General features: G+C 39.3%; 16 non-coding genes across 16 annotated transcripts; all 16 read left to right on the forward strand.

Annotated features, from left to right (window-relative positions):
- Positions 1-887: 887 nt before the first annotated feature.
- Positions 888-961, forward strand: trnat-agu (transfer RNA threonine (anticodon AGU)). Its single transcript has one exon. It is a non-coding gene; the product is annotated as a tRNA-Thr (tRNA).
- A 1,322-nt stretch (positions 962-2,283) lies between these two features.
- On the forward strand, positions 2,284-2,357 carry trnat-agu (transfer RNA threonine (anticodon AGU)). The gene has a single exon. It is a non-coding gene; the product is annotated as a tRNA-Thr (tRNA).
- A 717-nt stretch (positions 2,358-3,074) lies between these two features.
- trnat-agu (transfer RNA threonine (anticodon AGU)) lies at positions 3,075-3,148 on the forward strand. The gene has a single exon. It is a non-coding gene; the product is annotated as a tRNA-Thr (tRNA).
- Positions 3,149-4,476: 1,328 nt separating this feature from the next.
- On the forward strand, positions 4,477-4,550 carry trnat-agu (transfer RNA threonine (anticodon AGU)). Its single transcript has one exon. It is a non-coding gene; the product is annotated as a tRNA-Thr (tRNA).
- A 1,321-nt stretch (positions 4,551-5,871) lies between these two features.
- trnat-agu (transfer RNA threonine (anticodon AGU)) lies at positions 5,872-5,945 on the forward strand. The gene has a single exon. It is a non-coding gene; the product is annotated as a tRNA-Thr (tRNA).
- Positions 5,946-8,099: 2,154 nt separating this feature from the next.
- trnat-agu (transfer RNA threonine (anticodon AGU)) lies at positions 8,100-8,173 on the forward strand. The gene has a single exon. It is a non-coding gene; the product is annotated as a tRNA-Thr (tRNA).
- Positions 8,174-9,502: 1,329 nt separating this feature from the next.
- On the forward strand, positions 9,503-9,576 carry trnat-agu (transfer RNA threonine (anticodon AGU)). Its single transcript has one exon. It is a non-coding gene; the product is annotated as a tRNA-Thr (tRNA).
- A 1,323-nt stretch (positions 9,577-10,899) lies between these two features.
- Positions 10,900-10,973, forward strand: trnat-agu (transfer RNA threonine (anticodon AGU)). The gene has a single exon. It is a non-coding gene; the product is annotated as a tRNA-Thr (tRNA).
- Positions 10,974-11,689: 716 nt separating this feature from the next.
- trnat-agu (transfer RNA threonine (anticodon AGU)) lies at positions 11,690-11,763 on the forward strand. Its single transcript has one exon. It is a non-coding gene; the product is annotated as a tRNA-Thr (tRNA).
- A 1,329-nt stretch (positions 11,764-13,092) lies between these two features.
- On the forward strand, positions 13,093-13,166 carry trnat-agu (transfer RNA threonine (anticodon AGU)). Its single transcript has one exon. It is a non-coding gene; the product is annotated as a tRNA-Thr (tRNA).
- A 1,317-nt stretch (positions 13,167-14,483) lies between these two features.
- On the forward strand, positions 14,484-14,557 carry trnat-agu (transfer RNA threonine (anticodon AGU)). Its single transcript has one exon. It is a non-coding gene; the product is annotated as a tRNA-Thr (tRNA).
- Positions 14,558-15,881: 1,324 nt separating this feature from the next.
- Positions 15,882-15,955, forward strand: trnat-agu (transfer RNA threonine (anticodon AGU)). The gene has a single exon. It is a non-coding gene; the product is annotated as a tRNA-Thr (tRNA).
- Positions 15,956-16,672: 717 nt separating this feature from the next.
- Positions 16,673-16,746, forward strand: trnat-agu (transfer RNA threonine (anticodon AGU)). Its single transcript has one exon. It is a non-coding gene; the product is annotated as a tRNA-Thr (tRNA).
- A 724-nt stretch (positions 16,747-17,470) lies between these two features.
- trnat-agu (transfer RNA threonine (anticodon AGU)) lies at positions 17,471-17,544 on the forward strand. The gene has a single exon. It is a non-coding gene; the product is annotated as a tRNA-Thr (tRNA).
- A 1,322-nt stretch (positions 17,545-18,866) lies between these two features.
- On the forward strand, positions 18,867-18,940 carry trnat-agu (transfer RNA threonine (anticodon AGU)). The gene has a single exon. It is a non-coding gene; the product is annotated as a tRNA-Thr (tRNA).
- Positions 18,941-21,059: 2,119 nt separating this feature from the next.
- On the forward strand, positions 21,060-21,133 carry trnat-agu (transfer RNA threonine (anticodon AGU)). Its single transcript has one exon. It is a non-coding gene; the product is annotated as a tRNA-Thr (tRNA).
- Positions 21,134-23,148: the final 2,015 nt, after the last annotated feature.

The following is a 23,148-nucleotide window of genomic DNA, read 5'->3' on the forward strand; positions in this document are numbered from 1 at the left end:
CTTAGTTGGTTAAGGTGCCTGTCTAGTAAACAGGAGATACTGGGTTTGAATTTTAGTGCTGCCTTCATTTTGAGTAAGTTTTCTTGAAATTGCTGAATCTTTCAAAGAAACAATGTGAACCTTATACTATTATAACCAAAACAAAAGCAACATTTACTTATTACATAGCACAAAATTACATACAGTATGTCTCAATGGGGTTTGACAGGACCTTTAGTTGACAGCCCGCACAGTTGACCCTACTGCACACAAAGAAAAACTCCAGACACAAAAAAACTATAGGAGAGAGAGAAAAAAGAAAGGAACAAACATTGGGAAGGAGTGCTACAGAGAGGGACCCACTTCCAGGGTAGAGTGAGCATGCACAGCTCTCTTTGAGGAATTATGGTAACACCTTCACTAACTTTGGCGCCATGGCTTACTTGGTTAAAGTGCCTGTCTAGTAAACAGAAGATCCTGGGTTCGAATCCCAGTGGTGCCTTCATTTTTTTTTTTTTAAATATATATTCTATACAATATGTTAGAATTGCAATAGGCCTTGAACTCCATAGAAAACCAACAGCTTTCCACCGACCAAATAATATACAAGCAAATGAGCATTTTTTGGCTTGGATTGTTTGGTTAAAGCACCAGTGTATTAAACACAGGAACACTGGTTGGAATCCCAGTGGTGCCTGCGTTTGGACAAACTTTTCTTAAAATTGTTGAACCTTTCAAATATGACCTTGTGAAGCTAATACTGTTATAAGCAAGAAAAGAAAAGAAAGATAAATCTTGCAGTTGTTTCAGTACTGTACCTTAGTTGTTTAAAAAGGGACCCCCTTCCAGGGTAGAGTGAGCATGCAAAGCTCTCCATGATGAAATAAGAAAACATTTCCACTGTCTTTGGCGCCGTGGCTTAGTTGGTTAAAGTGCCTGTCTAGTAAACAGGAGATCCTGGGTTCGAATCCCAGCGGTGCCTCAATTTGGAGTAACTTTTCTTAAAATTACTGAATCTTTCAAGTAAGACCTTGTGAAGCCAATGTTGTTAAAAGCAAATACAGCACTCTATGTATATAGTGTTTACAGTGCTTTTGGTGCTATGGCTTAGTTGGTTAAAGTGCCTGTCTAGTAAACAGGAGATCTTTGGTTCGAGCCCCGGCGGTGCTTTCGTTTGGACAATATTTTCTGAAATTTCTTAATCGTGGAAACTCTTCCACTGACTTTGGCGCCGTGGCTTAGTTGGTTAAAGTGCCTGTCTAGTAAAAAGGAGGTCCTCGGTTTGAATCCCAGTGGCGCCTTCATTTGGAGTAATTTTTCTTAAAATTGCTGATTATTTCAAATAAGACCTTTTGAAGCTAATGCTGTTATAACCAGCTCTCTATGTATATAACTATTACCGCCTTTTTGGTGCCGTGGCTTAGTTGGTTAAGGTGCCTGTCTAGTAAACAGGAGATACTGGGTTTGAATTTTAGTGCTGCCTTCATTTTGAGTAAGTTTTCTTAAAATTGCTGAATCTTTCAAAGAAACAACGTGAAACTTATTCTGTGATAACCAAAACAAAAGCAACATTTAAATCTTATATAGCACAAAATTACATACAGTATGTCTCAATGGGGTTTGACAGGACCTTTAGTTGACAGCCCGCACACTTGACCCTACTGCACACAAAGAAAAACTCCAGACACAAAAAAACTATAGGAGAGAGAGAAAAAAGAAAGGAACAAACATTGGGAAGGAGTGCTACAGAGAGGGACCCACTTCCAGGGTAGAGTGAGCATGAACAGCTCTCTTTGAGGAATTATGGTAACACCTTCACTAACTTTGGCGCCATGGCTTACTTGGTTAAAGTGCCTGTCTAGTAAATAGAAGATCCTGGGTTCGAATCACAGTGGTGCCTTCATTTTTTTAAAAAAATATATATTCTATACAATATGTTAGAATTGCAATAGGCCTTGAACTCCATAGAAAACCAACAGCTTTCCACCGACCAAATAATATACAAGCAAATGAGCATTTTTTGGCTTGGATTGTTTGGTTAAAGCACCAGTGTATTAAACACAAGAACACTGGTTGGAATCCCAGTGGTGCCTGCGTTTGGACAAACTTTTCTTAAAATTATTGAACCTTTCAAATATGACCTTGTGAAGCTAATACTGTTATAAGCAAGAAAAGAAAAGAAAGATAAATCTTGCAGTGGTTTCAGTGCTGTACCTTAGTTGTTTAAAAAGGGACCCCCTTCCAGGGTAGAGTGAGCATGCAAAGCTCTCCATGATGAAATAAGAAAACATTTCCACTGTCTTTGGCGCCGTGGCTTAGTTGGTTAAAGTGCCTGTCTAGTAAACAGGAGATCCTGGGTTCGAATCCCAGCGGTGCCTCAATTTGGAGTAACTTTTCTTAAAATTACTGAATCTTTCAAGTAAGACCTTGTGAAGCCAATGTTGTTAAAAGCAAATACAGCACTCTATGTATATAGTGTTTACAGTGCTTTTGGTGCTATGGCTTAGTTGGTTAAAGTGCCTGTCTAGTAAACAGGAGATCTTTGGTTCGAGCCCCGGCGGTGCTTTCGTTTGGACAATTTTTTCTGAAATTTCTTAATCGTGGAAACTCTTCCACTGACTTTGGCGCGGTGGCTTAGTTGGTTAAAGTGCCTGTCTAGTAAACAGGAGATCCTGGGTTCGAATCCCAGTGGTGCCTTCATTTATTTAAAAAAAAAAAATTCTATACAATATGTTAGAATTGCAATAGGCCTTGAACTCCATAGAAAACCAACAGCTTTCCACCGACCAAATAATATACAAGCAATTGAGCATTTTTTGGCTTGGATTGTTTGGTTAAAGCACCAGTGTAATAAACATAAGATCCTGGGTTGGAATCCCAGTGGTGCCTGCGTTTGGACAAATTTTTCTTAAAATTGCTGAACCTTTCAAATATGACCCTGTGAAGCTAATACTGTTATAAGCAAGAAAAGAAAGATAAATCTTGCAGTTGTTTCAGTACTGTACCTTAGTTGTTTAAAAAGGGACCCCCTTCCAGGGTAGAGTGAGCATGCAAAGCTCTCCATGATAAAATAAGAAAACATTTCCACTGTCTTTGGCGCCGTGGCTTAGTTGGTTAAAGTGCCTGTCTAGTAAACAGGAGATCCTGGGTTCGAATCCCAGCGGTGCCTTTATTTGGAGTAACTTTTCTTAAAATTACTGAATCTTTCAAGTAAGACCTTGTGAAGCCAATATTGTTAAAAGCAAATACAGCGCTCTATGTATATAGTGTTTACAGTGCTTTTGGTGCTATGGCTTAGTTGGTTAAAGTGCCTGTCTAGTAAACAAGAGAGCTTTGGTTCGAACCCCGGTGGTGCTTGCGTTTGGACAATTTTTTCTAAAATTTCTTAATCGTGGAAACCCTTCCACTGACTTTGGCGCCGTGGGTTAGTTGGTTAAAGTGCCTGTCTAGTAAACAGGAGATCCTGGGTTCGAATCCCAGCGGTGCTTTCATTTGGAGTAACTTTTCTTAAAATTGCTGATTATTTCAAATAATCCGCTGGGATTTGAAGCTAATGCTGTTATAACCAGCTCTATATGTATATAACTATTACCGCCTTTTTGGTGCCCTGGCTTAGTTGGTTAAGGTGCCTGTCTAGTAAACAGGAGATACTGGGTTTGAATTTTAGTGCTGCCTTCATTTTGAGTAAGTTTTCTTGAAATTGCTGAATCTTTCAAAGAAACAATGTGAACCTTATACTATTATAACCAAAACAAAAGCAACATTTACTTATTACATAGCACAAAATTACATACAGTATGTCTCAATGGGGTTTGACAGGACCTTTAGTTGACAGCCCGCACAGTTGACCCTACTGCACACAAAGAAAAACTCCAGACACAAAAAAACTATAGGAGAGAGAGAAAAAAGAAAGGAACAAACATTGGGAAGGAGTGCTACAGAGAGGGACCCACTTCCAGGGTAGAGTGAGCATGCACAGCTCTCTTTGAGGAATTATGGTAACACCTTCACTAACTTTGGTGCCATGGCTTACTTGGCTAAAGTGCCTGTCTAGTAAACAGAAGATCCTGGGTTCGAATCCCAGTGGTGCCTTCATTTTTTTTTTTTAAATATATATTCTATACAATATGTTAGAATTGCAATAGGCCTTGAACTCCATAGAAAACCAACAGCTTTCCACCGACCAAATAATATACAAGCAAATGAGCATTTTTTGGCTTGGATTGTTTGGTTAAAGCACCAGTGTATTAAACACAGGAACACTGGTTGGAATCCCAGTGGTGCCTGCGTTTGGACAAACTTTTCTTAAAATTGTTGAACCTTTCAAATATGACCTTGTGAAGCTAATACTGTTATAAGCAAGAAAAGAAAAGAAAGATAAATCTTGCAGTTGTTTCAGTACTGTACCTTAGTTGTTTAAAAAGGGACCCCCTTCCAGGGTAGAGTGAGCATGCAAAGCTCTCCATGATGAAATAAGAAAACATTTCCACTGTCTTTGGCGCCGTGGCTTAGTTGGTTAAAGTGCCTGTCTAGTAAACAGGAGATCCTGGGTTCGAATCCCAGCGGTGCCTCAATTTGGAGTAACTTTTCTTAAAATTACTGAATCTTTCAAGTAAGACCTTGTGAAGCCAATGTTGTTAAAAGCAAATACAGCACTCTATGTATATAGTGTTTACAGTGCTTTTGGTGCTATGGCTTAGTTGGTTAAAGTGCCTGTCTAGTAAACAGGAGATCTTTGGTTCGAGCCCCGGCGGTGCTTTCGTTTGGACAATATTTTCTGAAATTTCTTAATCGTGGAAACTCTTCCACTGACTTTGGCGCCGTGGCTTAGTTGGTTAAAGTGCCTGTCTAGTAAAAAGGAGGTCCTCGGTTTGAATCCCAGTGGCGCCTTCATTTGGAGTAATTTTTCTTAAAATTGCTGATTATTTCAAATAAGACCTTTTGAAGCTAATGCTGTTATAACCAGCTCTCTATGTATATAACTATTACCGCCTTTTTGGTGCCGTGGCTTAGTTGGTTAAGGTGCCTGTCTAGTAAACAGGAGATACTGGGTTTGAATTTTAGTGCTGCCTTCATTTTGAGTAAGTTTTCTTAAAATTGCTGAATCTTTCAAAGAAACAACGTGAAACTTATTCTGTGATAACCAAAACAAAAGCAACATTTAATCTTATATAGCACAAAATTACATACAGTATGTCTCAATGGGGTTTGACAGGACCTTTAGTTGACAGCCCGCACACTTGACCCTACTGCACACAAAGAAAAACTCCAGACACAAAAAAACTATAGGAGAGAGAGAAAAAAGAAAGGAACAAACATTGGGAAGGAGTGCTACAGAGAGGGACCCACTTCCAGGGTAGAGTGAGCATGAACAGCTCTCTTTGAGGAATTATGGTAACACCTTCACTAACTTTGGCGCCATGGCTTACTTGGTTAAAGTGCCTGTCTAGTAAATAGAAGATCCTGGGTTCGAATCACAGTGGTGCCTTCATTTTTTTAAAAAAAATATATATTCTATACAATATGTTAGAATTGCAATAGGCCTTGAACTCCATAGAAAACCAACAGCTTTCCACCGACCAAATAATATACAAGCAAATGAGCATTTTTTGGCTTGGATTGTTTGGTTAAAGCACCAGTGTATTAAACACAGGAACACTGGTTGGAATCCCAGTGGTGCCTGCGTTTGGACAAACTTTTCTTAAAATTGTTGAACCTTTCAAATATGACCTTGTGAAGCTAATACTGTTATAAGCAAGAAAAGAAAGAAAGATAAATCTTGCAGTTGTTTCAGTACTGTACCTTAGTTGTTTAAAAAGGGACCCCCTTCCAGGGTAGAGTGAGCATGCAAAGCTCTCCATGATGAAATAAGAAAACATTTCCACTGTCTTTGGCGCCGTGGCTTAGTTGGTTAAAGTGCCTGTCTAGTAAACAGGAGATCCTGGGTTCGAATCCCAGCGGTGCCTCAATTTGGAGTAACTTTTCTTAAAATTACTGAATCTTTCAAGTAAGACCTTGTGAAGCCAATGTTGTTAAAAGCAAATACAGCACTCTATGTATATAGTGTTTACAGTGCTTTTGGTGCTATGGCTTAGTTGGTTAAAGTGCCTGTCTAGTAAACAGGAGATCTTTGGTTCGAGCCCCGGCGGTGCTTTCGTTTGGACAATATTTTCTGAAATTTCTTAATCGTGGAAACTCTTCCACTGACTTTGGCGCCGTGGCTTAGTTGGTTAAAGTGCCTGTCTAGTAAAAGGAGGTCCTCGGTTTGAATCCCAGTGGCGCCTTCATTTGGAGTAATTTTTCTTAAAATTGCTGATTATTTCAAATAAGACCTTTTGAAGCTAATGCTGTTATAACCAGCTCTCTATGTATATAACTATTACCGCCTTTTTGGTGCCGTGGCTTAGTTGGTTAAGGTGCCTGTCTAGTAAACAGGAGATACTGGGTTTGAATTTTAGTGCTGCCTTCATTTTGAGTAAGTTTTCTTAAAATTGCTGAATCTTTCAAAGAAACAACGTGAAACTTATTCTGTGATAACCAAAACAAAAGCAACATTTAAATCTTATATAGCACAAAATTACATACAGTATGTCTCAATGGGGTTTGACAGGACCTTTAGTTGACAGCCCGCACACTTGACCCTACTGCACACAAAGAAAAACTCCAGACACAAAAAAACTATAGGAGAGAGAGAAAAAAGAAAGGAACAAACATTGGGAAGGAGTGCTACAGAGAGGGACCCACTTCCAGGGTAGAGTGAGCATGAACAGCTCTCTTTGAGGAATTATGGTAACACCTTCACTAACTTTGGCGCCATGGCTTACTTGGTTAAAGTGCCTGTCTAGTAAATAGAAGATCCTGGGTTCGAATCACAGTGGTGCCTTCATTTTTTAAAAAAAATATATATTCTATACAATATGTTAGAATTGCAATAGGCCTTGAACTCCATAGAAAACCAACAGCTTTCCACCGACCAAATAATATACAAGCAAATGAGCATTTTTTGGCTTGGATTGTTTGGTTAAAGCACCAGTGTATTAAACACAAGAACACTGGTTGGAATCCCAGTGGTGCCTGCGTTTGGACAAACTTTTCTTAAAATTATTGAACCTTTCAAATATGACCTTGTGAAGCTAATACTGTTATAAGCAAGAAAAGAAAAGAAAGATAAATCTTGCAGTGGTTTCAGTGCTGTACCTTAGTTGTTTAAAAGGGACCCCCTTCCAGGGTTTAGAGTGAGCATGCAAAGCTCTCCATGATGAAATAAGAAAACATTTCCACTGTCTTTGGCGCCGTGGCTTAGTGGTTAAAGTGCCTGTCTAGTAAACAGGAGATCCTGGGTTCGAATCCCAGCGGTGCCCTCAATTTGGAGTAACTTTCTTAAAATGAATTCCAGCGGTGCCTCAATTTGGAGTAACTTTTCTTAAAATTACTGAATCTTTCAAGTAAGACCTTGTGAAGCCAATGTTGTTAAAAGCAAATACAGCACTCTATGTATATAGTGTTTACAGTGCTTTTGGTGCTATGGCTTAGTTGGTTAAAGTGCCTGTCTAGTAAACAGGAGATCTTTGGTTCGAGCCCCGGCGGTGCTTTCGTTTGGACAATTTTTTCTGAAATTTCTTAATCGTGGAAACTCTTCCACTGACTTTGGCGCCGTGGCTTAGTTGGTTAAAGTGCCTGTCTAGTAAACAGGAGATCCTGGGTTCGAATCCCAGTGGTGCCTTCATTTATTTAAAAAAAAAAATTCTATACAATATGTTAGAATTGCAATAGGCCTTGAACTCCATAGAAAACCAACAGCTTTCCACCGACCAAATAATATACAAGCAATTGAGCATTTTTTGGCTTGGATTGTTTGGTTAAAGCACCAGTGTAATAAACATAAGATCCTGGGTTGGAATCCCAGTGGTGCCTGCGTTTGGACAAATTTTTCTTAAAATTGCTGAACCTTTCAAATATGACCCTGTGAAGCTAATACTGTTATAAGCAAGAAAAGAAAGATAAATCTTGCAGTTGTTTCAGTACTGTACCTTAGTTGTTTAAAAAGGGACCCCCTTCCAGGGTAGAGTGAGCATGCAAAGCTCTCCATGATAAAATAAGAAAACATTTCCACTGTCTTTGGCGCCGTGGCTTAGTTGGTTAAAGTGCCTGTCTAGTAAACAGGAGATCCTGGGTTCGAATCCCAGCGGTGCCTTTATTTGGAGTAACTTTTCTTAAAATTACTGAATCTTTCAAGTAAGACCTTGTGAAGCCAATATTGTTAAAAGCAAATACAGCGCTCTATGTATATAGTGTTTACAGTGCTTTTGGTGCTATGGCTTAGTTGGTTAAAGTGCCTGTCTAGTAAACAAGAGAGCTTTGGTTCGAACCCCGGTGGTGCTTGCGTTTGGACAATTTTTTCTAAAATTTCTTAATCGTGGAAACCCTTCCACTGACTTTGGCGCCGTGGGTTAGTTGGTTAAAGTGCCTGTCTAGTAAACAGGAGATCCTGGGTTCGAATCCCAGCGGTGCTTTCATTTGGAGTAACTTTTCTTAAAATTGCTGATTATTTCAAATAATCCGCTGGGATTTGAAGCTAATGCTGTTATAACCAGCTCTATATGTATATAACTATTACCGCCTTTTTGGTGCCCTGGCTTAGTTGGTTAAGGTGCCTGTCTAGTAAACAGGAGATACTGGGTTTGAATTTTAGTGCTGCCTTCATTTTGAGTAAGTTTTCTTGAAATTGCTGAATCTTTCAAAGAAACAATGTGAACCTTATACTATTATAACCAAAACAAAAGCAACATTTACTTATTACATAGCACAAAATTACATACAGTATGTCTCAATGGGGTTTGACAGGACCTTTAGTTGACAGCCCGCACACTTGACCCTACTGCACACAAAGAAAAACTCCAGACACAAAAAAACTATAGGAGAGAGAGAAAAAAGAAAGGAACAAACATTGGGAAGGAGTGCTACAGAGAGGGACCCACTTCCAGGGTAGAGTGAGCATGCACAGCTCTCTTTGAGGAATTATGGTAACACCTTCACTAACTTTGGCGCCATGGCTTACTTGGCTAAAGTGCCTGTCTAGTAAACAGAAGATCCTGGGTTCGAATCCCAGTGGTGCCTTCATTTTTTTTTTTTTAAATATATATTCTATACAATATGTTAGAATTGCAATAGGCCTTGAACTCCATAGAAAACCAACAGCTTTCCACCGACCAAATAATATACAAGCAAATGAGCATTTTTTGGCTTGGATTGTTTGGTTAAAGCACCAGTGTATTAAACACAGGAACACTGGTTGGAATCCCAGTGGTGCCTGCGTTTGGACAAACTTTTCTTAAAATTGTTGAACCTTTCAAATATGACCTTGTGAAGCTAATACTGTTATAAGCAAGAAAAGAAAAGAAAGATAAATCTTGCAGTTGTTTCAGTACTGTACCTTAGTTGTTTAAAAAGGGACCCCCTTCCAGGGTAGAGTGAGCATGCAAAGCTCTCCATGATGAAATAAGAAAACCTTTCCACTGTCTTTGGCGCCGTGGCTTAGTTGGTTAAAGTGCCTGTCTAGTAAACAGGAGATCCTGGGTTCGAATCCCAGCGGTGCCTCAATTTGGAGTAACTTTTCTTAAAATTACTGAATCTTTCAAGTAAGACCTTGTGAAGCCAATGTTGTTAAAAGCAAATACAGCACTCTATGTATATAGTGTTTACAGTGCTTTTGGTGCTATGGCTTAGTTGGTTAAAGTGCCTGTCTAGTAAACAGGAGATCTTTGGTTCGAGCCCCGGCGGTGCTTTCGTTTGGACAATATTTTCTGAAATTTCTTAATCGTGGAAACTCTTCCACTGACTTTGGCGCCGTGGCTTAGTTGGTTAAAGTGCCTGTCTAGTAAAAAGGAGGTCCTCGGTTTGAATCCCAGTGGCGCCTTCATTTGGAGTAATTTTTCTTAAAATTGCTGATTATTTCAAATAAGACCTTTTGAAGCTAATGCTGTTATAACCAGCTCTCTATGTATATAACTATTACCGCCTTTTTGGTGCCGTGGCTTAGTTGGTTAAGGTGCCTGTCTAGTAAACAGGAGATACTGGGTTTGAATTTTAGTGCTGCCTTCATTTTGAGTAAGTTTTCTTAAAATTGCTGAATCTTTCAAAGAAACAACGTGAAACTTATTCTGTGATAACCAAAACAAAAGCAACATTTAAATCTTATATAGCACAAAATTACATACAGTATGTCTCAATGGGGTTTGACAGGACCTTTAGTTGACAGCCCGCACACTTGACCCTACTGCACACAAAGAAAAACTCCAGACACAAAAAAACTATAGGAGAGAGAGAAAAAAGAAAGGAACAAACATTGGGAAGGAGTGCTACAGAGAGGGACCCACTTCCAGGGTAGAGTGAGCATGAACAGCTCTCTTTGAGGAATTATGGTAACACCTTCACTAACTTTGGCGCCATGGCTTACTTGGTTAAAGTGCCTGTCTAGTAAATAGAAGATCCTGGGTTCGAATCACAGTGGTGCCTTCATTTTTTAAAAAAAAATATATATTCTATACAATATGTTAGAATTGCAATAGGCCTTGAACTCCATAGAAAACCAACAGCTTTCCACCGACCAAATAATATACAAGCAAATGAGCATTTTTTGGCTTGGATTGTTTGGTTAAAGCACCAGTGTATTAAACACAAGAACACTGGTTGGAATCCCAGTGGTGCCTGCGTTTGGACAAACTTTTCTTAAAATTATTGAACCTTTCAAATATGACCTTGTGAAGCTAATACTGTTATAAGAGAGAAAAGAAAAGAAAGATAAATCTTGCAGTGGTTTCAGTGCTGTACCTTAGTTGTTTAAAAAGGGACCCCCTTCCAGGGTAGAGTGAGCATGCAAAGCTCTCCATGATGAAATAAGAAAACATTTCCACTGTCTTTGGCGCCGTGGCTTAGTTGGTTAAAGTGCCTGTCTAGTAAACAGGAGATCCTGGGTTCGAATCCCAGCGGTGCCTCAATTTGGAGTAACTTTTCTTAAAATTACTGAATCTTTCAAGTAAGACCTTGTGAAGCCAATGTTGTTAAAAGCAAATACAGCACTCTATGTATATAGTGTTTACAGTGCTTTTGGTGCTATGGCTTAGTTGGTTAAAGTGCCTGTCTAGTAAACAGGAGATCTTTGGTTCGAGCCCCGGCGGTGCTTTCGTTTGGACAATTTTTTCTGAAATTTCTTAATCGTGGAAACTCTTCCACTGACTTTGGCGCCGTGGCTTAGTTGGTTAAAGTGCCTGTCTAGTAAACAGGAGATCCTGGGTTCGAATCCCAGTGGTGCCTTCATTTATTTAAAAAAAAAAATTCTATACAATATGTTAGAATTGCAATAGGCCTTGAACTCCATAGAAAACCAACAGCTTTCCACCGACCAAATAATATACAAGCAATTGAGCATTTTTTGGCTTGGATTGTTTGGTTAAAGCACCAGTGTAATAAACATAAGATCCTGGGTTGGAATCCCAGTGGTGCCTGCGTTTGGACAAATTTTTCTTAAAATTGCTGAACCTTTCAAATATGACCCTGTGAAGCTAATACTGTTATAAGCAAGAAAAGAAAGATAAATCTTGCAGTTGTTTCAGTACTGTACCTTAGTTGTTTAAAAAGGGACCCCCTTCCAGGGTAGAGTGAGCATGCAAAGCTCTCCATGATAAAATAAGAAAACATTTCCACTGTCTTTGGCGCCGTGGCTTAGTTGGTTAAAGTGCCTGTCTAGTAAACAGGAGATCCTGGGTTCGAATCCCAGCGGTGCCTTTATTAGGAGTAACTTTTCCTAAAATTACTGAATCTTTCAAGTAAGACCTTGTGAAGCCAATATTGTTAAAAGCAAATACAGCGCTCTATGTATATAGTGTTTACAGTGCTTTTGGTGCTGTGGCTTAGTTGGTTAAAGTGCCTGTCTAGTAAACAAGAGAGCTTTGGTTCGAACCCCGGTGGTGCTTGCGTTTGGACAATTTTTTCTACAATTTCTTAATCGTGTAAACCCTTCCACTGACTTTGGCGCCGTGGGTTAGTTGGTTAAAGTGCCTGTCTAGTAAACAGGAGATCCTGGGTTCGAATCCCAGCGGTGCTTTCATTTGGAGTAACTTTTCTTAAAATTGCTGATTATTTCAAATAATCCGCTGGGATTTGAAGCTAATGCTGTTATAACCAGCTCTATATGTATATAACTATTACCGCCTTTTTGGTGCCCTGGCTTAGTTGGTTAAGGTGCCTGTCTAGTAAACAGGAGATACTGGGTTTGAATTTTAGTGCTGCCTTCATTTTGAGTAAGTTTTCTTGAAATTGCTGAATCTTTCAAAGAAACAATGTGAACCTTATACTATTATAACCAAAACAAAAGCAACATTTACTTATTACATAGCACAAAATTACATACAGTATGTCTCAATGGGGTTTGACAGGACCTTTAGTTGACAGCCCGCACACTTGACCCTACTGCACACAAAGAAAAACTCCAGACACAAAAAAACTATAGGAGAGAGAGAAAAAAGAAAGGAACAAACATTGGGAAGGAGTGCTACAGAGAGGGACCCACTTCCAGGGTAGAGTGAGCATGCACAGCTCTCTTTGAGGAATTATGGTAACACCTTCACTAACTTTGGCGCCATGGCTTACTTGGCTAAAGTGCCTGTCTAGTAAACAGAAGATCCTGGGTTCGAATCCCAGTGGTGCCTTCATTTTTTTTTTTTTAAATATATATTCTATACAATATGTTAGAATTGCAATAGGCCTTGAACTCCATAGAAAACCAACAGCTTTCCACCGACCAAATAATATACAAGCAAATGAGCATTTTTTGGCTTGGATTGTTTGGTTAAAGCACCAGTGTATTAAACACAGGAACACTGGTTGGAATCCCAGTGGTGCCTGCGTTTGGACAAACTTTTCTTAAAATTGTTGAACCTTTCAAATATGACCTTGTGAAGCTAATACTGTTATAAGCAAGAAAAGAAAAGAAAGATAAATCTTGCAGTTGTTTCAGTACTGTACCTTAGTTGTTTAAAAAGGGACCCCCTTCCAGGGTAGAGTGAGCATGCAAAGCTCTCCATGATGAAATAAGAAAACATTTCCACTGTCTTTGGCGCCGTGGCTTAGTTGGTTAAAGTGCCTGTCTAGTAAACAGGAGATCCTGGGTTCGAATCCCAGCGGTGCCTCAATTTGGAGTAACTTTTCTTAAAATTACTGAATCTTTCAAGTAAGACCTTGTGAAGCCAATGTTGTTAAAAGCAAATACAGCACTCTATGTATATAGTGTTTACAGTGCTTTTGGTGCTATGGCTTAGTTGGTTAAAGTGCCTGTCTAGTAAACAGGAGATCTTTGGTTCGAGCCCCGGCGGTGCTTTCGTTTGGACAATATTTTCTGAAATTTCTTAATCGTGGAAACTCTTCCACTGACTTTGGCGCCGTGGCTTAGTTGGTTAAAGTGCCTGTCTAGTAAAAGGAGGTCCTCGGTTTGAATCCCAGTGGCGCCTTCATTTGGAGTAATTTTTCTTAAAATTGCTGATTATTTCAAATAAGACCTTTTGAAGCTAATGCTGTTATAACCAGCTCTCTATGTATATAACTATTACCGCCTTTTTGGTGCCGTGGCTTAGTTGGTTAAGGTGCCTGTCTAGTAAACAGGAGATACTGGGTTTGAATTTTAGTGCTGCCTTCATTTTGAGTAAGTTTTCTTAAAATTGCTGAATCTTTCAAAGAAACAACGTGAAACTTATTCTGTGATAACCAAAACAAAAGCAACATTTAAATCTTATATAGCACAAAATTACATACAGTATGTCTCAATGGGGTTTGACAGGACCTTTAGTTGACAGCCCGCACACTTGACCCTACTGCACACAAAGAAAAACTCCAGACACAAAAAAACTATAGGAGAGAGAGAAAAAAGAAAGGAACAAACATTGGGAAGGAGTGCTACAGAGAGGGACCCACTTCCAGGGTAGAGTGAGCATGAACAGCTCTCTTTGAGGAATTATGGTAACACCTTCACTAACTTTGGCGCCATGGCTTACTTGGTTAAAGTGCCTGTCTAGTAAATAGAAGATCCTGGGTTCGAATCACAGTGGTGCCTTCATTTTTTTAAAAAAAAATATATATTCTATACAATATGTTAGAATTGCAATAGGCCTTGAACTCCATAGAAAACCAACAGCTTTCCACCGACCAAATAATATACAAGCAAATGAGCATTTTTTGGCTTGGATTGTTTGGTTAAAGCACCAGTGTATTAAACACAGAACACTGGTTGGAATCCCAGTGGTGCCTGCGTTTGGACAAACTTTTCTTAAAATTATTGAACCTTTCAAATATGACCTTGTGAAGCTAATACTGTTATAAGCAAGAAAAGAAAGATAAATCTTGCAGTTGTTTCAGTACTGTACCTTAGTTGTTTAAAAAGGGACCCCCTTCCAGGGTAGAGTGAGCATGCAAAGCTCTCCATGATGAAATAAGAAAACATTTCCACTGTCTTTGGCGCCGTGGCTTAGTTGGTTAAAGTGCCTGTCTAGTAAACAGGAGATCCTGGGTTCGAATCCCAGCGGTGCCTCAATTTGGAGTAACTTTTCTTAAAATTACTGAATCTTTCAAGTAAGACCTTGTGAAGCCAATGTTGTTAAAAGCAAATACAGCACTCTATGTATATAGTGTTTACAGTGCTTTTGGTGCTATGGCTTAGTTGGTTAAAGTGCCTGTCTAGTAAACAGGAGATCTTTGGTTCGAGCCCCGGCGGTGCTTTCGTTTGGACAATATTTTCTGAAATTTCTTAATCGTGGAAACTCTTCCACTGACTTTGGCGCCGTGGCTTAGTTGGTTAAAGTGCCTGTCTAGTAAACAGGAGGTCCTCGGTTTGAATCCCAGTGGCGCCTTCATTTGGAGTAATTTTTCTTAAAATTGCTGATTATTTCAAATAAGACCTTTTGAAGCTAATGCTGTTATAACCAGCTCTCTATGTATATAACTATTACCGCCTTTTTGGTGCCGTGGCTTAGTTGGTTAAGGTGCCTGTCTAGTAAACAGGAGATACTGGGTTTGAATTTTAGTGCTGCCTTCATTTTGAGTAAGTTTTCTTAAAATTGCTGAATCTTTCAAAGAAACAACTGTAAACCTTATTCTGTGATAACCAAAACAAAAGCAACATTTAAATCTTATATAGCACAAAATTACATACAGTATGTCTCAATGGGGTTTGACAGGACCTTTAGTTGACAGCCCGCACACTTGACCCTACTGCACACAAAGAAAAACTCCAGACACAAAAAAACTATAGGAGAGAGAGAAAAAAGAAAGGAACAAACATTGGGAAGGACTGCTACAGAGAGGGACCCACTTCCAGGGTAGAGTGAGCATGAACAGCTCTCTTTGAGGAATTATGGTAACACCTTCACTAACTTTGGCGCCATGGCTTACTTGGTTAAAGTGCCTGTCTAGTAAATAGAAGATCCTGGGTTCGAATCACAGTGGTGCCTTCATTTTTTAAAAAAAAATATATATTCTATACAATATGTTAGAATTGCAATAGGCCTTGAACTCCATAGAAAACCAACAGCTTTCCACCGACCAAATAATATACAAGCAAATGAGCATTTTTTGGCTTGGATTGTTTGGTTAAAGCACCAGTGTATTAAACACAAGAACACTGGTTGGAATCCCAGTGGTGCCTGCGTTTGGACAAACTTTTCTTAAAATTATTGAACCTTTCAAATATGACCTTGTGAAGCTAATACTGTTATAAGCAAGAAAAGAAAAGAAAGATAAATCTTGCAGTGGTTTCAGTGCTGTACCTTAGTTGTTTAAAAAGGGACCCCCTTCCAGTGTAGAGTGAGCATGCAAAGCTCTCCATGATGAAATAAGAAAACATTTCCACTGTCTTTGGCGCCGTGGCTTAGTTGGTTAAAGTGCCTGTCTAGTAAACAGGAGATCCTGGGTTCGAATCCCAGCGGTGCCTCAATTTGGAGTAACTTTTCTTAAAATTACTGAATCTTTCAAGTAAGACCTTGTGAAGCCAATGTTGTTAAAAGCAAATACAGCACTCTATGTATATAGTGTTTACAGTGCTTTTGGTGCTATGGCTTAGTTGGTTAAAGTGCCTGTCTAGTAAACAGGAGATCTTTGGTTCGAGCCCCGGCGGTGCTTTCGTTTGGACAATTTTTTCTGAAATTTCTTAATCGTGGAAACTCTTCCACTGACTTTGGCGCCGTGGCTTAGTTGGTTAAAGTGCCTGTCTAGTAAACAGGAGATCCTGGGTTCGAATCCCAGTGGTGCCTTCATTTATTTAAAAAAAAAAATTCTATACAATATGTTAGAATTGCAATAGGCCTTGAACTCCATAGAAAACCAACAGCTTTCCACCGACCAAATAATATACAAGCAATTGAGCATTTTTTGGCTTGGATTGTTTGGTTAAAGCACCAGTGTAATAAACATAAGATCCTGGGTTGGAATCCCAGTGGTGCCTGCGTTTGGACAAATTTTTCTTAAAATTAGCTGAACCTTTCAAATATGACCCTGTGAAGCTAATACTGTTATAAGCAAGAAAAGAAAGATAAATCTTGCAGTTGTTTCAGTACTGTACCTTAGTTGTTTAAAAAGGGACCCCCTTCCAGGGTAGAGTGAGCATGCAAAGCTCTCCATGATAAAATAAGAAAACATTTCCACTGTCTTTGGCGCCGTGGCTTAGTTGGTTAAAGTGCCTGTCTAGTAAACAGGAGATCCTGGGTTCGAATCCCAGCGGTGCCTTCATTTGGAGTAACTTTTCTTAAAATTACTGAATCTTTCAAGTAAGACCTTGTGAAGCCAATATTGTTAAAAGCAAATACAGCGCTCTATGTATATAGTGTTTACAGTGCTTTGGTGCTATGGCTTAGTTGGTTAAAGTGCCTGTCTAGTAAACAAGAGAGCTTGGTTCGAACCCCGGTGGTGCTTGCGTTGGACAATTTTTTCTAAAATTTCTTAATCGTGGAAACCCTTCCACTAACTTTGGCGCCATGGCTTACTTGGTTAAAGTGCCTGTCTAGTAAACAGAAGATCCTGGGTTCGAATCCCAGTGGTGCCTTCATTTTTTTTTTTTTAAATATATATTCTATACAATATGTTAGAATTGCAATAGGCCTTTAACTCCATAGAAAACCAACAGCTTTCCACCGACCAAATAATATACAAGCAAATGAGCATTTTTTGGCTTGGATTGTTTGGTTAAAGCACCAGTGTATTAAACACAGGAACACTGGTTGGAATCCCAGTGGTGCCTGCGTTTGGACAAACTTTTCTTAAAATTGTTGAACCTTTCAAATATGACCTTGTGAAGCTAATACTGTTATAAGCAAGAAAAGAAAGAAAGATAAATCTTGCAGTTGTTTCAGTACTGTACCTTAGTTGTTTAAAAAGGGACCCCCTTCCAGGGTGTAGAGTGAGCATTGCAAAGCTCTCCATGATGAAATAAGAAAACATTTCCACTGTCTTTGGCGCCGTGGCTTAGTTGGTTAAAGTGCCTGTCTAGTAAACAGGAGATCCTGGGTTCGAATCCCAGCGGTGCCTCAATTTGGAGTAACTTTTCTTAAAATTACTGAATCTTTCAAGTAAGACCTTGTGAAGCCAATGTTGTTAAAAGCAAATACAGCACTCTATGTATATAGTGTTTACAGTGCTTTTGGTGCTATGGCTTAGTTGGTTAAAGTGCCTGTCTAGTAAACAGGAGATCTTTGGTTCGAGCCCCGGCGGTGCTTTCGTTTGGACAATATTTTCTGAAATTTCTTAATCGTGGAAACTCTTCCACTGACTTTGGCGCCGTGGCTTAGTTGGTTAAAGTGCCTGTCTAGTAAAAAGGAGGTCCTCGGTTTGAATCCCAGTGGCGCCTTCATTTGGAGTAATTTTTCTTAAAATTGCTGATTATTTCAAATAAGACATTTTGAAGCTAATGCTGTTATAACCAGCTCTCTATGTATATAACTATTACCGCCTTTTTGGTGCCGTGGCTTAGTTGGTTAAGGTGCCTGTCTAGTAAACAGGAGATACTGGGTTTGAATTTTAGTGCTGCCTTCATTTTGAGTAAGTTTTCTTAAAATTGCTGAATCTTTCAAAGAAACAACGTGAAACTTATTCTGTGATAACCAAAACAAAAGCAACATTTAAATCTTATATAGCACAAAATTACATACAGTATGTCTCAATGGGGTTTGACAGGACCTTTAGTTGACAGCCCGCACACTTGACCCTACTGCACACAAAGAAAAACTCCAGACACAAAAAAACTATAGGAGAGAGAGAAAAAAGAAAGGAACAAACATTGGGAAGGAGTGCTACAGAGAGGGACCCACTTCCAGGGTAGAGTGAGCATGAACAGCTCTCTTTGAGGAATTATGGTAACACCTTCACTAACTTTGGCGCCATGGCTTACTTGGTTAAAGTGCCTGTCTAGTAAATAGAAGATCCTGGGTTCGAATCACAGTGGTGCCTTCATTTTTTAAAAAAAATATATATTCTATACAATATGTTAGAATTGCAATAGGCCTTGAACTCCATAGAAAACCAACAGCTTTCCACCGACCAAATAATATACAAGCAAATGAGCATTTTTTGGCTTGGATTGTTTGGTTAAAGCACCAGTGTATTAAACACAAGAACACTGGTTGGAATCCCAGTGGTGCCTGCGTTTGGACAAACTTTTCTTAAAATTATTGAACCTTTCAAATATGACCTTGTGAAGCTAATACTGTTATAAGCAAGAAAAGAAAAGAAAGATAAATCTTGCAGTGGTTTCAGTGCTGTACCTTAGTTGTTTAAAAAGGGACCCCCTTCCAGTGTAGAGTGAGCATGCAAAGCTCTCCATGATGAAATAAGAAAACATTTCCACTGTCTTTGGCGCCGTGGCTTAGTTGGTTAAAGTGCCTGTCTAGTAAACAGGAGATCCTGGGTTCGAATCCCAGCGGTGCCTCAATTTGGAGTAACTTTTCTTAAAATTACTGAATCTTTCAAGTAAGACCTTGTGAAGCCAATGTTGTTAAAAGCAAATACAGCACTCTATGTATATAGTGTTTACAGTGCTTTTGGTGCTATGGCTTAGTTGGTTAAAGTGCCTGTCTAGTAAACAGGAGATCTTTGGTTCGAGCCCCGGCGGTGCTTTCGTTTGGACAATTTTTTCTGAAATTTCTTAATCGTGGAAACTCTTCCACTGACTTTGGCGCCGTGGCTTAGTTGGTTAAAGTGCCTGTCTAGTAAACAGGAGATCCTGGGTTCGAATCCCAGTGGTGCCTTCATTATTTAAAAAAAAAAAATTCTATACAATATGTTAGAATTGCAATAGGCCTTGAACTCCATAGAAAACCAACAGCTTTCCACCGACCAAATAATATACAAGCAATTGAGCATTTTTTGGCTTGGATTGTTTGGTTAAAGCACCAGTGTAATAAACATAAGATCCTGGGTTGGAATCCCAGTGGTGCCTGCGTTTGGACAAATTTGTCTTAAAATTGCTGAACCTTTCAAATATGACCCTGTGAAGCTAATACTGTTATAAGCAAGAAAAGAAAGATAAATCTTGCAGTTGTTTCAGTACTGTACCTTAGTTGTTTAAAAAGGGACCCCCTTCCAGGGTAGAGTGAGCATGCAAAGCTCTCCATGATAAAATAAGAAAACATTTCCACTGTCTTTGGCGCCGTGGCTTAGTTGGTTAAAGTGCCTGTCTAGTAAACAGGAGATCCTGGGTTCGAATCCCAGCGGTTGCCTTTATTTGGAGTAACTTTTCTTAAAATTACTGAATCTTTCAAGTAAGACCTTGTGAAGCCAATATTGTTAAAAGCAAATACAGCGCTCTATGTATATAGTGTTTACAGTGCTTTTGGTGCTATGGCTTAGTTGGTTAAAGTGCCTGTCTAGTAAACAAGAGAGCTTTGGTTCGAACCCCGGTGGTGCTTGCGTTTGGACAATTTTTTCTAAAATTTCTTAATCGTGGAAACCCTTCCACTGACTTTGGCGCCGTGGGTTAGTTGGTTAAAGTGCCTGTCTAGTAACAGGAGATCCTGGGTTCGAATCCCAGCGGTGCTTTCATTTGGAGTAACTTTTCTTAAAATTGCTGATTATTTCAAATAATCCGCTGGGATTTGAAGCTAATGCTGTTATAACCAGCTCTATATGTATATAACTATTACCGCCTTTTTGGTGCCCTGGCTTAGTTGGTTAAGGTGCCTGTCTAGTAAACAGGAGATACTGGGTTTGAATTTTAGTGCTGCCTTCATTTTGAGTAAGTTTTCTTGAAATTGCTGAATCTTTCAAAGAAACAATGTGAACCTTATACTATTATAACCAAAACAAAAGCAACATTTACTTATTACATAGCACAAAATTACATACAGTATGTCTCAATGGGGTTTGACAGGACCTTTAGTTGACAGCCCGCACACTTGACCCTACTGCACACAAAGAAAAACTCCAGACACAAAAAAACTATAGGAGAGAGAGAAAAAAGAAAGGAACAAACATTGGGAAGGAGTGCTACAGAGAGGGACCCACTTCCAGGGTAGAGTGAGCATGCACAGCTCTCTTTGAGGAATTATGGTAACACCTTCACTAACTTTGGCGCCATGGCTTACTTGGTTAAAGTGCCTGTCTAGTAAACAGAAGATCCTGGGTTCGAATCCCAGTGGTGCCTTCATTTTTTTTTTTTTAAATATATATTCTATACAATATGTTAGAATTGCAATAGGCCTTGAACTCCATAGAAAACCAACAGCTTTCCACCGACCAAATAATATACAAGCAAATGAGCATTTTTTGGCTTGGATTGTTTGGTTTAAGCACCAGTGTATTAAACACAGGAACACTGGTTGGAATCCCAGTGGTGCCTGCGTTTGGACAAACTTTTCTTAAAATTGTTGAACCTTTCAAATATGACCTTGTGAAGCTAATACTGTTATAAGCAAGAAAAGAAAAGAAAGATAAATCTTGCAGTTGTTTCAGTACTGTACCTTAGTTGTTTAAAAAGGGACCCCCTTCCAGGGTAGAGTGAGCATGCAAAGCTCTCCATGATGAAATAAGAAAACATTTCCACTGTCTTTGGCGCCGTGGCTTAGTTGGTTAAAGTGCCTGTCTAGTAAACAGGAGATCCTGGGTTCGAATCCCAGCGGTGCCTCAATTTGGAGTAACTTTTCTTAAAATTACTGAATCTTTCAAGTAAGACCTTGTGAAGCCAATGTTGTTAAAAGCAAATACAGCACTCTATGTATATAGTGTTTACAGTGCTTTTGGTGCTATGGCTTAGTTGGTTAAAGTGCCTGTCTAGTAAACAGGAGATCTTTGGTTCGAGCCCCGGCGGTGCTTTCGTTTGGACAATATTTTCTGAAATTTCTTAATCGTGGAAACTCTTCCACTCACTTTGGCGCCATGGGTTAGTTGGTTAAAGTGCCTGTCTAGTAAACAGGAGATCCTGGGTTCGAATCCCAGCGGTGCTTTCATTTGGAGTAACTTTTCTTAAAATTGCTGATTATTTCAAATAATCCGCTGGGATTTGAAGCTAATGCTGTTATAACCAGCTCTATTTGTATATCACTATTACCGCCTTTTTGGTGCCCTGGCTTAGTTGGTTAAGGTGCCTGTCTAGTAAACAGGAGGTCCTGGGTTCGAATCCCAGCGGTGCCTTCATTTGGAGTAACTTTTCTTAAAATTACTGAATCTTTTCAAGTAAGACCTTGTGAAGCCAATGTTGTTAAAAGCAAATACAGCACTCTATGTATATAGTGTTTACAGTGCTTTTGGTGCTATGGCTTAGTTGGTTAAAGTGCCTGTCTAGTAAACAGGAGATCTTTGGTTCGAGCCCCAGCGGTGCTTTCGTTTGGACAATTTTTTCTGAAATTTCTTAATCGTGGAAACTCTTCCACTGACTTTGGCGCCGTGGCTTAGTTGGTTAAAGTGCCTGTCTAGTAAACAGGAGATCCTGGGTTCGAATCCCAGTGGTGCCTTCATTTATTTAAAAAAAAAAAATTCTATACAATATGTTAGAATTGCAATAGGCCTTGAACTCCATAGAAAACCAACAGCTTTCCACCGACCAAATAATATACAAGCAATTGAGCATTTTTTGGCTTGGATTGTTTAGTTAAAGCACCAGTGTATTAAACACAAGATCCTGGGTTGGAATCCCAGTGGTGCCTGCGTTTGGACAAATTTTTCTTAAAATTGCTGAACCTTTCAAATATGACCTTGTGAAGCTAATACTGTTATAAGCAAGAAAAGAAAAGAAAGATAAATCTTGCAGTTGTTTCAGTACTGTACCTTAGTTGTTTAAAAAGGGACCCCCTTCCAGGGTAGAGTGAGCATGCAAAGGTCTCCAATGATGAAATAAGAAAACAACTTCCACTGTCTTTGGCGCCGTGGCTTAGTTGGTTAAAGTGCCTGTCTAGTAAACAGGAGATCCTGGGTTCGAATCCCAGCGGCTGCCTTCATTTGGAGTAACTTTTCTTAAAATTACTGAATCTTTCAAGTAAGACCTTGTGAAGCCAATATTGTTAAAAGCAAATACAGTGCTCTATGTATATAGTGTTTACAGTGCTTTTGGTGCTATGGCTTAGTTGGTTAGAGTGCCTGTCTAGTAAACAGGAGATCTTTGGTTCGAGCCCCGGCGGTGCTTTCGTTTGGACAATATTTTCTGAAATTTCTTAATCGTGGAAACTCTTCCACTGACTTTGGCGCCGTGGCTTAGTTGGTTAAAGTGCCTGTCTAGTAAACAGGAGGTCCTCGGTTTGAATCCCAGTGGCGCCTTCATTTGGAGTAATTTTTCTTAAAATTGCTGATTATTTCAAATAAGACCTTTTGAAGCTAATGCTGTTATAACCAGCTCTCTATGTATATAACTATTACCGCCTTTTTGGTGCCCTGGCTTAGTTGGTTAAGGTGCCTGTCTAGTAAACAGGAGATACTGGGTTTGAATTTTAGTGCTGCCTTTATTTTGAGTAAGTTTTCTTAAAATTGCTGAATCTTTCAAAGAAACAATGTAAACCTTATTCTGTGATAACCAAAACTAAAGCAACATTTACTTATTACATAGCACAAAATTACATACAGTATGTCTCAATGGGGTTTGACAGGACCTTTAGTTGACAGCCCGCACACTTGACCCTACTGCACACAAAGAAAAACTCCAGACACAAA

This window comes from Denticeps clupeoides, chromosome 1, assembly GCF_900700375.1.
Source record: "Denticeps clupeoides chromosome 1, fDenClu1.1, whole genome shotgun sequence".
Taxonomy (NCBI): domain Eukaryota; kingdom Metazoa; phylum Chordata; class Actinopteri; order Clupeiformes; family Denticipitidae; genus Denticeps; species Denticeps clupeoides.